We start from the raw sequence: 16336 nt of genomic DNA, 5'->3' as shown, positions 1-16336 counted from the left end.
GTTGTTGGGTGTGTGTGTGTGGAACCAGAGTGGTTAGTCAATGTGTTGTTGGGTGTGGGAGAATCACTTGCAGAAAATTATATACTGGACCCATCACGTTTTTTTGTGAGAAGCATTGTACACGTACGAGGGAAAGGTGATGGGAATGTGGTACATGTAAATATGGATAATTTTGGCGCCAACGAGGTGAAGCTGAAGGCATTGCTGGTAGCTAATCTGGATATCCTGGAGAAAGATGACTGAGAAACAGCAAATGTGCACTATGATTACACACAGGTCACCTCTAAAACCGCGTTACATGAGAAGGTAGAGCATCTAGAAGGAACAGAAAGAGTGGAAGTAGAGTTGGAGGATTTGTTTTTTCCCCATGAGTCGCTACCAACAACACCTGTGACACAACATCGAATTCCTACAGGGAATGAAGCACCAATCGTAAACTATATTGTACTCCTCAGTATTTGCAGGCAGTTTGATAAGATTTTCAATGCTGTAGTCGTATTGCGAGAACACTTTATTAGCCAAAATCGCAAGAATTTGTATAATGACAACTAGTTTCGGACTAGAATTTATGGAGTGCCTAAATTCTATGAGGAGAGTATTCGACTAAGGCCTATAGTGAACGTAATCGACTCATCTACATACACTCCTGGAAATGGAAAAAAGAACACATTGACACCGGTGTGTCAGACCAACCATACTTGCTCCGGACACTGCGAGAGGGCTGTACAAGCAATGATCACACGCACGGCACAGCGGACACACCAGGAACCGCGGTGTTGGCCGTCGAATGGCGCTAGCTGCGCAGCATTTGTGCACCGCCGCCGTCAGTGTCAGCCAGTTTGCCGTGGCATACGGAGCTCCATCGCAGTCTTTAACACTGGTAGCATGCCGCGACAGCGTGGACGTAAACCGTATGTGCAGTTGACGGACTTTGAGCGAGGGCGTATAGTGGGCATGCGGGAGGCCGGGTGAACGTACCGCCGAATTGCTCAACACGTGGGGCGTGAGGTCTCCACAGTACATCGATGTTGTCGCCAGTGGTCGGCGGAAGGTGCACGTGCCCGTCGACCTGGGACCGGACCGCAGCGACGCACGGATGCACGCCAAGACCGTAGGATCCTACGCAGTGCCGTAGGGGACCGCACCGCCACTTCCCAGCAAATTAGGGACACTGTTGCTCCTGGGGTATCGGCGAGGACCATTCGCAACCGTCTCCATGAAGCTGGGCTACGGTCCCGCACACCGTTAGGCCGTCTTCCGCTCACGCCCCAACATCGTGCAGCCCGCCTCCAGTGGTGTCGCGACAGGCGTGAATGGAGGGACGAATGGAGACGTGTCGTCTTCAGCGATGAGAGTCGCTTCTGCCTTGGTGCCAATGATGGTCGTATGCGTGTTTGGCGCCGTGCAGGTGAGCGCCACAATCAGGACTGCATACGACCGAGGCACACAGGGCCAACACCCGGCATCATGGTGTGGGGAGCGATCTCCTACACTGGCCGTACACCACTGGTGATCGTCGAGGGGACACTGAATAGTGCACGGTACTCCAAACCGTCATCGAAGCCATCGTTCTACCATTCCTAGACCGGCAAGGCAACTTGCTGTTCCAACAGGACAATGCACGTCCGCATGTATCCCGTGTCACCCAGCGTGCTCTAGAAGGTGTAAGTCAACTACCCTGGCCAGCAAGATCTCCGGATCTGTCCCCCATTGAGCATGTTTGGGACTGGATGAAGCGTCGTCTCACGCGGTCTGCACGTCCAGCACGAACGCTGGTCCAACTGAGGCGCCAGGTGGAAATGGCATGGCAAGCCGTTCCACAGGACTACATCCAGCATCTCTACGATCGTCTCCATGGGAGAATAGCAGCCTGCATTGCTGCGAAAGGTGGATATACACTGTACTAGTACCGACATTGTGCATGCTCTGTTGCCTGTGTCTATGTGCCTGTGGTTCTGTCAGTGTGATCATGTGATGTATCTGACCCCAGGAATGTGTCAATAAAGTTTCCCCTTCCTGGGACAATGAATTCACGGTGTTCTTATTTCAATTTCCAGGAGTGTATTACCTAACGAAACATCTGGTATTTAAATTGGGGCCTCTTGTGGGACAAACAGACTTACATGAAAGATTCTTCCCACTTTGTACAGCTGGTTAATAAACAACGGATACAGTCAACTGACGTTACGCTTAATTTCGATATCAAGTCTTTCACCAATATAATTTCAGAGCAGACCATTCGCATCCGACAAGAGCACTTCCGACCTATACATGTAATTTAGGGCACTTATGCCTATCATCTACGTGCTTCACCTGACGAGGAAAATGTTCCCTTACCCCAGTCGCTGAGGACATCTTCATGGAAGCTTTCGAGCAAACACTTCTAGCCTCTTCACCGTTACACCTCCGTTGTTGCCTGCGCTATGTGGACGACACTTTCGTTAGCTGGTCACTCGAGGAAGTGGAGTTGGGAAACTTCCTTCATCATTTAAAAACCCTGCATAATAACATGCAATTCATCCACAAAATCGAAAACAATGGTGCGTTACCATTTTTGGATGCGGAGGTGTATAGAACTGTCGGTGATGCACTGTGGCATAAAAGTGTGCCGAAAGCCAACCCACAACAAATGGAACCTGCATGTGGAAAGCCACCACCACCCAGTTTATAAGTATTCTGTTCAGCATGATCTAACTGCCCGTGACTACCAGATAAGTGACTCTAACAACATCAAAGAAGAATGGTTGGAGATACACCAAACGTCTCGTGTCAACTGTTATAATAACGTTATTTGAAAGGTAACCGAAGCCAACAGGTATAAGATATGAGAAGAAGGCAAAGATAAGCTTCCGCTAGTTCAGTTACTGTACGTGAAGGGCAGCAGTGAACAGGTAGGCAATGTCCTCCACCCGACGAGGTTCCAAACCGATTTTCCGCTGCAGCTACAGGATCCACGGCATGATAGGCTGCACTAAGGATCCAATGAACAACCTAAATACTGCAGGAGTATGTGAGCTATGTTGTGAGTGCCGAGCTGCCTACACAGTTGGGACAGGGAGACCAGTTAACATACGAGTATCAGAACATGTATGCCACATTCGATTAGCAGAGCAAAATAAATCCGCGGAACGTCATCATGACTGTGGACAACCTATCAATTTCCAGGAAGCCCGTATGCTGACGAAATATTCGCGGACATACCAACACAAAATACGAGAAACGGTTGATATTATTAAGCAACATGACATCAGTAGAGAGGACGGGTACAAATTTCCGGCATCCTGGCTGCCAGCCATCCCTGTCCAACGGGCTGCGAGTCGTTGTAGGACAAAAGCCCCACTGGTCACGCACACTACAGCCTAAAAAACTGCTATAGAGCAACAGTCAGTGCATTTCCTCGCTCACCTGGAAGAAAACATGTCTGCCAGAAGCCAAGCGCTGTTTTGTAGACTGTCGCCAATCACTGACAAGCGCGATAGTCCACAGACAGCAGGGGTGGAGTAGGGGCACAGCAAGTACAACCGTTGGAGAGTGGAGTACTTTTCGTTAGACGAGTGGATGTGGTACTCACCAATCATCAGTGGTCGCTGGAGCTAACATTAGTTCATGGAAGATGTGTCATGAAGTGAGGAAGTTGGAAAACATGTTTATGGGGCTATGGCAGGAGATGAAAGTCGGGAAGATGTTTAAAGAGATGTGGTGAGAGTATAGTAAGTTGCATATGTCCTACGAGCTGTTACAGTGGCAGATGCAGCAGATAATGGAAGTGGTGCCACATATCTCGTGTCGACTCAAGAGAGGTTGCTGTGTGTCCATCTTTTTAATGATAGTTGTGGTACTCGGCTGTTCGATAGAGGATGTCAACTTAAACGCCATTCAGCCGTCAATTTTCAACTTTATTTTATTGGGCAACCAGGTTGATTATTCCTACACGTCGGTCGGGGGCCTGAAGATGGCGTAATGAAACGCTGAAACTGCTTGCCCAATAAAATAAGGCTGAAAATTGGCGGCTGAAAGGCGGTAAATTTGACATCCTCAAGAGATGTTGGTTGGATGCTGGAGGGAGGATATTAAAAACGGTACTGGGAACTGCAGAATTTGATGAGTCAGAGAGCTAAACGGTGCCATGGTAAGAGTAGGGGATATGGCAAGAAGTAATCAAGCATCCACGGAATGGCACACAACGCAGGTACAGAGTTTGCAGCAAAGAGTATTTAATAATACACGTGCATTGCGGAAGTTGGCTACTGAGATGACGTAGTACAAACGATAATGAATGCTGTGGAGCGGGACCTGGCAGTTACACAAGCCCAAGTGGATGAGTTGGGTCCGAAGTTAACAGTTACAAGGGTGATACAGTCGTTCGCCGATAGCACATGGGGTGTGCGCGTAGTCGTGTCAGGTTTGCAAGAAACCATTCTACACGTTGTGTCCTAGAGATGGGTAGACTCGTTCATTCTTGGGAACAGGTTCACTGGTGATCGCTCTATTTTGGGGACCGTTCGTTTTTACTCGTTCACCGTTCATTTTTGCTTGGTATACGGTTCTTATGAAAAATTGAAAATTAGTAGCATAGGTGACTGAAGATGGAAGGGGCCAAGAGGGGGCACTTGCCTCCGCCCTGGAGTACAGAATTTTTATTCATAACAGAATTCTCGCACACTTGTAATTTTCGTGATTCTACAACACCTCTCGTTTAGCCAAGTGTAGCGTTATGTGGCTGATCGTAGTGAAATAATATACGGTGGCGCACGAGAAACCGGCACCGAGTACAGACTGCTCGCCATATACGCAGCATTTGTTGAGCGCTATGAGGAGACTAGATAAACACGTAATAATTAGGCAGTGAAGAAATAACAATTAAGCTAATGCAAACAACTACGAAACAATAGATGACGATTGGTAGGCGACAATGAGCAGTCTAGTACTCGGGGACGATTTTTCGTGCGCCACCCTGTACCACTGGAATAATATTGTAGAAATTATCACATTCTCTTGACAAAATGTGACACCAGACGCTCGATTATGGAAGCCGGACTTCATTCGGTCGTAAGTCTGTCTGCCTTCCATAGGAATAAACATGCTCTTTTACCTTGGATAAAAAAAAGACGGAAAATGGCCACTCGTGTGTGCCGTGCCGACTTCCTTTGCATGTGTAATAAAAAAAATCTTGCCTTTCTACAAGTATTTCTTCTGCTGTTTATCGAAATAGTGAAGTCTGATATGCCGTTTTGTTACCTGAAGAGATGTATGTATTACATACGACGTAATTTTATGTAATTTACGTAATTATAAAATACATTTTAATTACCGGTCATGGATGGTGAATAGAATACGAAAAGAACCAGAAGTTCAAAGTTCAAAAAAGGTGTGAAACAAATTTAGAATGGGCGTGTGCAGCGAACCAAACGAACAACTCTATACTGAACAAACTATGAACAGTCGGCAGTGGAACTGCGACGAGTGGCCACGCGAAGAAGGACGAGTCCGGCAGAGCGAGACCGAGGCAGATGGGAACGGGACGGAGGCTGGAACGAGACCGGCCGACGTGCCGTTGCGTGAACGAGACCGACCGTTTCCCATTCCCGGGAACTGTAAGTACAAAGCCGCGACCGAAGTGAACTATGAAAGACCGTTCCTTAGAATTCATTCATCACTCGTTCCGTTCATCTTGATGAACCGTTCCTTTGGACGCGTTAGTTCACGAACGACCCATCTCTATTGTGCATGGACAACTCAGTGCAGCACCGCTATCACTGGACCAGTTACTGTCTTACAAAAAGTACAGGGTAAATACTTGGAACTCATTGCAGAGCAAAGAAAGCAGAATCTACCGTTGTATTACCACAAGCAACCATTGAGGCTAAGCCAGACAGGTAGGACTGTCCGGTAACATACTAGAGCTGTGACCCTACTTCCAGCAAGTGCATTCACATTGTGCGTTATCCGTGAACAATACCGTAGTGGTGGTAACTAACTTTTATGAGCAGGGAAGAGTCACAAGAGCTAAGCGATTTTAACTGCACAGCAGTGGATGAATAATTAACGGAACAGTTTGCAACATTTCAGGGGGGACATTTCACATGTCAGCCGTTATCCTGACGTAATGCTTTCCTTTAATAGTCACCCAAAAGGGACGAGTTTCGGTCGAGGGAAAAATGTGCAGCCGAGAGAAGAAATAACGTACGATCGTGAAAATAATGGGCATAGTGATAGTTTTGATTCTGTTCTGTGTGGGCTTCGTCTACCTTAGGCGAAAGCCCGTTCGACAGTGTGACTCTGCATCGCATCGATTACCAATAGAATGGCTGATAGTTCGTGCGTAAAACAGGAGCGTAGAGTATAGGAAGCTTTGTATAAGTAGAAATATAATCAAAACGGATGTGTATTCTAATGTTAAGAATGTGTGAAACTCAAAGGGCGTGAAGTCCCGAGTAAACTGGTGGTAAAAATACTGTTTGTCTGAACGAAGAATAGTCGTGCCGAAGCGAATAAGTGAGAAGTGATATTAGTAGTTGTTATGTTTTTTTCAGGGGTGATGCACATTGGGTAGTTAGTAATAAGACGGGAAGTTCCTCATAATGAAGTGCTCGTAGCTCTTCAGATATGCATTTTAGACCCCAGTTTTACTAGACTTTCTTGTTTTTGTCCATGCTTCCATCTCCGAAAGTTGCTTAACCTACAGTACCGGTACATGCAATCCACTGTCAGCGGTGTCAGAACGATTTTCGTTTATAACTGTCAACTCGGTCGTTCCCGCACCAGGGTTCCTTGCATCAAATTTACCCTTCTCCAAGTTCGTTACGTCATCACGGAATCATCCTGTGCATACAGGATGTCCCTCCTAAGAGTCATGCGGGCCGTTTTCTATGGTGCTTCGGCAGATATCTGCAATTCAGTTTTGCAATAGGTAGCTGAAGTCAGCCTAAACAAATACTGTTCCTTCCGTCTTTCGTGTGACACACAGTTTCGACGGAAACCGTTGTTTTTTATTCCGTTACAAAGAAAATGTTTTTGAAGGACAATTTTCCGCACCCAGTTGACAGAGTTCTCCCAAATTAGTCTAGTGCGATATTCGTTTCATTTATACGTACGAACAGGGACAGTACAACACGAAAAATAACCCGTATCCCAGTAGCGACAGCACAGCTCTGGACTGCACTGACTGCTAACACAATGCAGCAGTGCTGGTTACTCGCTGCTGGAATACTAGTGCTTCTTCGTGTTTTACTGTCCCTGTTAATACTTGTCGGTAAAATAGGTGTCGCACTAGACTGATATGTGACTGCTCTATCGAATGGGCCCAAAAAGTTACGCTTTAAAATTGTTTTGTAAGGGGAAACATGCCGCAGTTTTCCGACGATACTGGGCGTCACAAGAAACACATGACGAGCAGTACTTGTTTGAGCTGATTCTAGAAAAACAGTTCAAAATAGGAAATTGTAGCTATACGCTGAAATATCAAAGAAAACGCGTCTGACGAGTCTTAGAAGAGACATCTAGTATAAACACTCAACGGCTCGGAACATACGCGAATGTCGAAAGACTCAATTCAGTGGGGTGCCTCATCAGATCTTTCATGCAGGCTCTGTTAGAACACTCAGTTACAGTATGGTTCAGTCTCTGAATATCAGGACAGTCACGCGCACTGTCAGTGCAAACGCTCCACTTGTGCATGTTGTATTTGCACATTCCTTCTCGAGTCCAGAATCTACTAAGCTTTATCCACACTTCCCTAACGTGGTGGAATTGTGCCATTGATATACTTTCACCTTCAATTTTAATTCAACTCCGAATCTTTCTTTTATTTCCATCACTGCTTCTTCGATGTACAAATGGAACAGTAGGTGGGAAAGACTACATACCTGTCTTATACCCATTTTAATCGGAACAGTTCGTTCTTGGTCGTCCACTCTTATTATTCCTTCTTGGCTGTTGTCTCTCCCTATAGCTTACCCCTATTTTTCTCAGAATTTCGAACATCTTGCACTATTTATCATTGCCGAACGCTTTTTCCAGGTCGACAAATCCTATGAACGTGTCCTGATTTTTCTTTAGTCTTTCTTCTGTTATCAACTACAACGTCAGAATTGCATCTCTGGTGCCTTTACCTTTTCTAAGGCCAAACTGATCGTCATATAGCACATCCTCAACTTTCTTTTCCATTCTTCTGTATATTATTCATGTGAGCAACTTGGATGCATGAGCTGTTAAGCTGACTGTGCGGTAATTCTCACACTTGTCAGCTTTGCAGTCTTCGGAATTGTGTGTGTGAGCCGGCCGGGCTGCAACTTTTACGGATTGGTTGTCAATAAGTTCCTGGTTCGTTTCCGTGGCTTGCTGCTCAAGCTCCTATTCAGGGTCCGGGTTGAACTCAGTGTAGACCATTTGGACTCCTTCATATACTAGCCTACTGTATTTGAGGCGTTTCCTAGTCAGTAAGAGTAAATTTGCTCGGAGATGTACTGATTCATTTTTAGCAACTTACTGGTAAAGATTGTAGAGAGCCCCCATTCGACGAAGGTGAGCTGGACAGAGAGTTCAGTACTGGTAGACAGCACGTAGGTGTGTAACTGACTGTGCAACTAATCGTTCTCAAAGCTGCATTCATACGAATATCAGCTTGGAGTTGCAAAGGTGTTTATGGTGTGTCAGCGTTCTGCCCAATGTGACACCACAGTATTTTGGTTTATCGTTGTCTCTGACTATGTCAAGCGGACCAAGCCGTGGGTTGATCTTTGCTGATGCTAGACGATTAGAAAGCTGGAAAATATGTACTTCTATTTTAGAAAATTAAGGTCTAAGTCGATATCCCTTAAAATATTCACAAAGTTTAGTGAGGCCGTTTATTAAGTGTTCTTCACTTGATAAGTATGTTTCCTTCATTTTTTATTTTATTTTTTTACAGAAACAGAAAATTTCATTCCTCTTACAAACTGGCAAGTAACCACTTTGTCTATGCGCTTTGTGCATGAAAGCGTTTCATGGGTCAGTTGTCTAACACGAAAGAATATCTCCGTTGCGTGTACTGGTATGAATTCTTAACGACGAGGAAGAGCAGAGTCGCTTTATTTTCATTCTATTTTCATATCATCATTTTGACAAAAATTTGATGTTCTTCTCTCTCTTCTTATTTTGAGCTAATCTTTTCTTCTTTTTATATCAACTAGGGTGAATATTCTCATTAATCTGTTTTACTCCTTTAGAGTCTTCCACGCAGACGTTTCATCTATTTGCGCCTCGTCCTGTGGTAAACAGTTTACACAGGCCTCCTCTCTCTCTATCTGTGCCCCCTATCTCCCCCCCCCCCCTCCTCCTGGTAGACTCTTCATCTGATGTACTGTTCGGAATTTAAAACTTTGAATACTCTCTCAACCTCATGAGGATTTATTGAATGCACTATACTACTGATACTAGAGCATTTTCACTACCGCTACTACTAGTACTAGTAGTGATGTAGCTTTTCCAATTTTTATGTTAAATATGTCGGTACGGTATTTGATTTTCTCAAACGTTTTATTTTTGTCATCCTTGCTTTATTTGCATCTGTTGTATCTTGTTGTATCTTGTTGTATCTGTGTTAAGTAGGTTATCCATTCCACACGTCTTCTGAGTCTTAGTTTCTTGTTTCCAGAAGGACTATTTCATTCAGAAACGTTATTAATATATGTAGTGCCTTTGCGCTTTTGTTTCTGTTCTGTTATGTTCCGCCATTGCCCTCATTGTTTCTTTAATTCGTACCCTTTGCAATGTTTTGCAGTCTGTCTGGTTTCCAAATATGTTCTAACTATAATTTAGTCAAATTAATATTTTAACGTGACTATAGCTCTTTTACAAGTATATCTATTCCCTTAAATTTTTGGAAGAAGGTGTTCGCTATAACTAGTTGAAACCCACCGTATATTTCCAGAAGTCTGTCGCGTTTGTTTCCCCATACAATATTACCCCCTTAATCTGATTTCCATTTTCTCCCTTTTAATTTTTTCAACGTTGTCTGATTTTTTGTATTTTATCAATTTGTTACTTACCTGTAAACATAGTGGACTGCGGACACTACCTATAGTAATGTCGGTGGAAGAAGTTCCCTGAAGTCGCACTGGATGTAGCGCGGTTACTTTCCGTGTCTATTTCAGTCAAATGGCTCTGAGCACTATGGGACTTAACATCTGAGGTCTTCAGTCCCCTAGAACTTAGAACTACTTAAACCTAACTAACCTAAGGACATCACACACATCCATGCCCGAGGCAGGATTCGAACCTGCGACCGTAGCGGTCACGCGGTTCCAGACTGAAGCGGCTAGAACCGCACGGCCACACCGGCCGGCCTACTTCAATCACTCACGTAACGAGATTGTCTACATGTCTGTTGTGACTTGGCAAGACAGCCAAGCCACTAGGAGAGGAAGCCGAAAGGCACGCGTTTAAGCTCACGCAGGCTGGCGTGAGGTCTGGAACAGTTAAGGGAATTTATAGTAGCAAAGAACGTAAGTAACTACTGGAATACTTAACTTTAATTCATAATTGGTGAACATCGGTCTGACGGTACATGCATCACAAGATAAACAGCAAATGATAATGGCGCCTTGCTAGGTCGTAGCAAATGACGTAGCTGAAGGCTATGCTAACTATCGTCTCGGCAAATGAGGGCGTAATTTGTCAGTGAACCATCGCTAGCAAAGTCGGCTGTACAACTGGGGCGAGTGCTAGGAAGTGTCTCTAGACCTGCCATGTGGCGGCGCTCGGTCTGCAATCACTGACAGTGGCGACACGCGGGTCCGTCGTATACTAGCGGACCGCGGCCGATTTAAAGGCTACCGCCTAGCAAGTGTGGCGTCTGGCGGTGACACCACAATGTCTAAGGAAATGCTTCATCCCTATAGACGGCTGTCGTTTTCACCTCCAGCCGTTTGCTCTTCGCATTTGAAAGCTCAACTACAGGGCTCTCGTTTCACCCTGATGACGGTAGTAACGAGTCGCTGCATGGATTCAATATGACGCCGAAAGCCTCACTTCATAATCTTGATCTACGACTGTTGAAACACGTCAGAAACACGTAAGACTAATCGGAGCTGGGTGTGCGCCGAACAGAATCTCGAATGATGTCATGCCATTAGTGCTGGATAGGATTGACATCATGTAACAGACAGATGTCCTCTGAGCGTTTCGCAAATTATTCTGACATAATTCGGGATGATGAGACAGAGTATTTTCTTGCTGAAAGTAAAGTTCATCTCCAAAATTCTAAAGGCGCATTGGAGGATGCGTGTGACTGGAGAATAGATTCATTTATCGTTAGCTCATGAGAGACAATGATAGATCTACCGTGAGCCTCTTTTCATCAAACATAAGATCCTCCATCCTAGAATTCTTCCATCATCTACCTGAACGACATACTTTTGCCAAGCATCTTGTATTGACCCACGTAGTTTTGGATGTACCCGAATTGATTGTACCAACGGTGCCATGAATCATCTTTGGCCTAGGCGAATTCCGTGTTTTAGCATTAAATGACGTTGTTTTGTACTTATACTAACCTCTGTGCTCGGCACCGGTTATTGTTTAGGATTCAATAGATGAGAGATTTGCTGCATTGTAGCCCGCCAATCCTCGATAGTTGACGTCATTTCCTGTAAGCAATACTTCGTTGCCCACAGCTGTTTATTCCATCAGTGTCGAATCTCCGGAGTTGAGGTAATCACACAACGGCGCACAAAGTAAGCCCAATTACTGCAAGGCCTCGGGGATGAAGATGCCAAGCGTCAGGCACTCACAAGTTAGCAACGTTCCAATGCAATTATATTACACCTGTTTCCCATCAGCGCTCGACTCTCAAGCCAACTGCTGGTGCTACATCTGACCTCATTCCAGCCGAGTGAAGTTTCCACTCACAGTTCCTATATGAGAACTCTCACTCAAACCCAGCACCTACCTCTTCCTCAACGGCTTATCGGTGCGTAACCTGTCGTTGAGATACCTTTGTTAGCCCCACGTTGGAGGTCTTCACGAAGTGAACTTTGTTAAACGTGCTTTCGAAAGCTAGTTTATAGAGGTAGATTTATTACACTGAGAAGTTAGTTGCTCGATGATTACATTCATCAATTGTAAACAGTGCAGTGGAGTCGAGACCGCGGCCGGTGACTGTAAGTACCTGTCGCGCCGATGTGTGAGGGCTTTCCCTTGGTCATTACCGCTGTGTTTCTCCCCTTGCTGTCTGAAACGGTCGTTCGCTGCAGCAGAGGAATCCAAGATCCGTTCACCTCGAGGCTTTCTTCTTTCTTGTTAAAACTATTGCCATGTTTCTGGTGTTTCGTGAACACGCAGGCATAATAGCTCTTCTCCACAAAGAGAACCTGCATGTCGGAGAATTGTATTATGTGGTCGGTCTCACGCAGCGCGTGCTCCGCCATAGCCGTTTCCCGCACCTGTCCCAACCTGCAGTACCATTTATATTCGATGATCCTGGTACTGATGGATCGTCCAGTCAATCCAACATAGACTTTTCCACACTGCTATATGCAGTATAATTCTGACAATGCGACTAGGTCCCTTTCGACAATATTTGATTTTTTGTCGATTTTTGAATAGTCATTATACCGTTGAAAACTTCCTGTGTGTGAGTTGATCGCAGAAACATGTGTATGTATACAAGACGAGCTCATTACTTTGAATTTTTAATAAACTACCGTTCAGTTTTCGCTGCTGTGAACAATGATAATACCATCACAGTGAAAACAGAAAACTTTTGTGAACTACCGATTTTGTTACGGGGGTTGCCTAACCATGGCACAACTGTAGGACAATAAGGCATTTTGAAATCTAAGTCAAAATTGAGATTAACAGACATTTATTTGCTCTAATGACTGTCACAAATCGCAATAAAATTAACAGAGAGTGAAGTTCTCTAAAACTCCAATAAAATTACAAAATAACGCTAATGCCATGTAGAGGTATCAAAAAGTGGGCAAGCCTACGATACTTACGTTAGCAACATTTACATTTCCCCAACAACTGCTAGCGCGTGCAGATCAGCACCAAACTGCGGCCCACGGAGGAAAATCGCAGCATGATAACCCGGAACAAAATAACACAGAATTTAGGCCATGGTCCTCAGCTGCCTAACCTTTTGAAATTAGCCTGTGAAGGGGACGACTTATCGCTATTTCCAATGTAACGGAAGAAAATATTGCTTATTTCATCAAAATAAAAACCGTGGAATACAACAGAAACTTACCACTTTTGGCGTACAAAATACACATTAACAAACGCGAGATAGGTGCTGGTCAAGACCAGTGTCTCCTCGACTGCTCGGACTTTTGACGCCAAGCACAGAGGTGAGACAACTCAGTTTGACGGGATGATAAAAGTTTTGGAGAAAAAGCAAGTTTCTGCCGCATACTGGCCAGACGACGCCGTGGCATCTCGGTAATTGATGTCCGTGCAGAAAAGGCAAAAAATGTAGTACACATTCATTCACTGGGGACAGCAGTGCCGGTGTAGCATACCTTGCCCTCAGCTAGGCCAAGATTCAAATTTCTAGGACCTTCCACTTTGATTCTTGGAATATTACGTATTTTTTCGTCCGCCGTTTTATACCTTTCCCTGAGCATGCTAATGGACGCCTCTTTCTGACTAGTTTGCTCGTAATGAAGTTGTGGAAATTACCTAAATCACTGTACCACAGTTTCCTTAACAAAACTCAGAACAAAATACTTCTGCGTCTCCACATAAGAAGGCACCTACTGTAAGCTAGAAGTTACCAGTGTGTCATCACTAAATAAACATCGCAGTGCAAAGATACGCATTAATTACCGCTAACGTGGTATAAATACAACCGTCAAGGCTATCAGTTTATGTGGTGGGTTAGATTTACTACGTCCGTTTTGGAGAACTCACAGTTTTAAATAATGCTTTCAGTACGCACTTAACAGCAACTCTGAATAAAACAGTTTAGCTTTCAGGCAGTGGTGGCCAATGATGTTGGCAGCACAAATCCAACAATTTGCACAGTATAAAGGAAATCCCACGCATACATTCATTCGTATCAGTAGACACACACTCCAATAATTTCACAGTCCGCTACACACGCACTTATTCACAACAGTTATCATACAGATCATAATATGAAAATACTTAAACATTATATCCACTACACAAGTTCAGGATATTGGCTATCGATACGGTAAGTTACAATTTAGCATTCATATACGTCCATAAGCTAAAGTACGCCTATTTTAAACAAGAACTTCATATTTGCAAAATAACAAAACCTTGTGATATCAGGCAATTTAGACGATGTAAAATTATGCTTTTGACTGTTTCATTTAGCAAGAATCACCAGATATGAACATTACTGTCAATTACATTAATTTTTCTGTAACTTTAAGTAAGTGTTTCAATTGTACTACTGTCAATAAGCTCCAACTTGACTTTCAGAGTACCTCTAAGGGATTGCCACGTTCGTGGTATTCCGACAATGTTAACACTCCAGTGCAACAGAGTAAAGGGAGAGCAGAGACAAATGTTGTACCAATGTCAGTGGTACAGTAGTTATCTTGAATTATGGCTGTGAAATGCAGACAGATTGTACGTATAATAAGGACTGTGGAAGCAACAGTAGATTAATATCAATCTCAGTAAAGAAAAAGAAACAGAAAGTAGTAAATGAGGAAAATAAGCAACAAGAAAGTGAAGAATCAGTGCTGGCACAATCATCGGCTAATTTAGACAAATTACATAATATTTCTAATGAAATTGGAAACTGATCAACAGTCAAATTGTTTTGGTGATAAACTGAGTAGGGTTACTGAGGGATTAAAAGCAGGTATAAATAAAGTGTGCTCAGAGACTTCAGATCTGATCCAAAGGAATGCTGGAAATAAGGTTTGGATTTGTTAGACAATAGGATTAAAGAACAAATTACTGAAGATGAAAAGGAATTTAAAAATCAGTGAGAGACAAAAAGAGAATCAACAAATGTTAATGAGCTGGTGACCGCTGAAAGTAAACAGAGAGTAATCGGAGTTGGTGATGTGTAATCTTTATGTAAAAATAAATGTGATAATGTTGAAATTAAAAGAACACACGAAAAAGGGGAATGTAAGAAAGTATGTGAACGTTTTGAACGCCTAGAAACCAATTCCTAGCAGTAACCACTTTGGGTTAACATAGGCTAGGCTGAAAATTTCTCTTTTGGTTAATAAAAAAACTATTCTTAAATCTGTAAGTAATCAGCTTTCATTTCAATTAGCATTCCCTAAAGTTTTCAAGTGAGTAGATACCGTCCGTTAAGTACGATTCTGGAGGATCTACAGTTTCCCATCTGCAGCTGCTATAACTTCTTCTTTAGACACACAAGTCGGAGGGAGTGTTCCAGAAACCTCTATTTAAAATTTTTCAGGATTCTCACTGCCAAAGCACGATTGTGGGGAGGACCATTGTCCTGACGAAACATGAAGACTGATAGCGAAAAGGCAACGATTAGTTGCATTGGAAAATTGTAAATTCGAACGCTGTACATTTTGCATCGAGTGAGCAAATATTATCAGGATGAAATGCCGATATTCGTTGCGATGGAGTGCTGGCCGCGTTGCTCGTCGCAGAGAAAGGTATCTCGCCAGCAGCTAAGCGGTACGTAAGTACCAGAGGTTCATGTTCTGAGGTGGAGCGTTGGCTGCCAAACGCTTAGATGGGCCGATTATTGAGCCATTCTATTTCATAAAAAAATCCAGCAAGATGAGAGGAGATCGGTTTAAGTCGCAGCAGACACAAACGGCCACTTGAGGCGCCAAACTGTGCAAAATTTGTGCATCTACATCTAAATCCATACTCCGCAAGCCACCTGACGGTGTGTGGCGGAGGGTACCTTGAGTACCTCTATCGGTTCTCCCTTCTATTCCAGTCTCGTATTGTTCGTAGAAAGAAGGATTGTCAGTATGCCTCTGTGTGGGCTCAAATCTCTCTGATTTTATCCTCATGGTCTCTTCGCGAGATATACGTAGGAGGGAGCAATATACTGCTTGACTCTTCGGTGAAGGTATGTTCTCGAAACTTCAACAAAAGCGCGTACCGAGCTACTGATCGTCTCTCTTGCAGAGTCTTTCACTGAAGTTTATCTATCATCTCTGTAACGCTTTCGTGATTACTAAATGATCCTGTAACGAAGCGCGCTTCTCTCCGTTGGATCTTCTCTATCTCTTCTGTGAACCCTATCTGGTAGGATCCCACACTGGTGAGCAGTATTCGAGCAGTGGGCGAACAAGTATATTGTAACCTACTTCCACTGTTTTCGGATTGATTTCCTTAGGATTCTTCCAATGAACACATGGTATATCATAAT

The sequence above is a fragment of the Schistocerca cancellata genome, chromosome 2 (genome assembly GCF_023864275.1).
Source record: "Schistocerca cancellata isolate TAMUIC-IGC-003103 chromosome 2, iqSchCanc2.1, whole genome shotgun sequence".
Taxonomy (NCBI): domain Eukaryota; kingdom Metazoa; phylum Arthropoda; class Insecta; order Orthoptera; family Acrididae; genus Schistocerca; species Schistocerca cancellata.
This window is presented reverse-complemented; position numbering follows the sequence as displayed.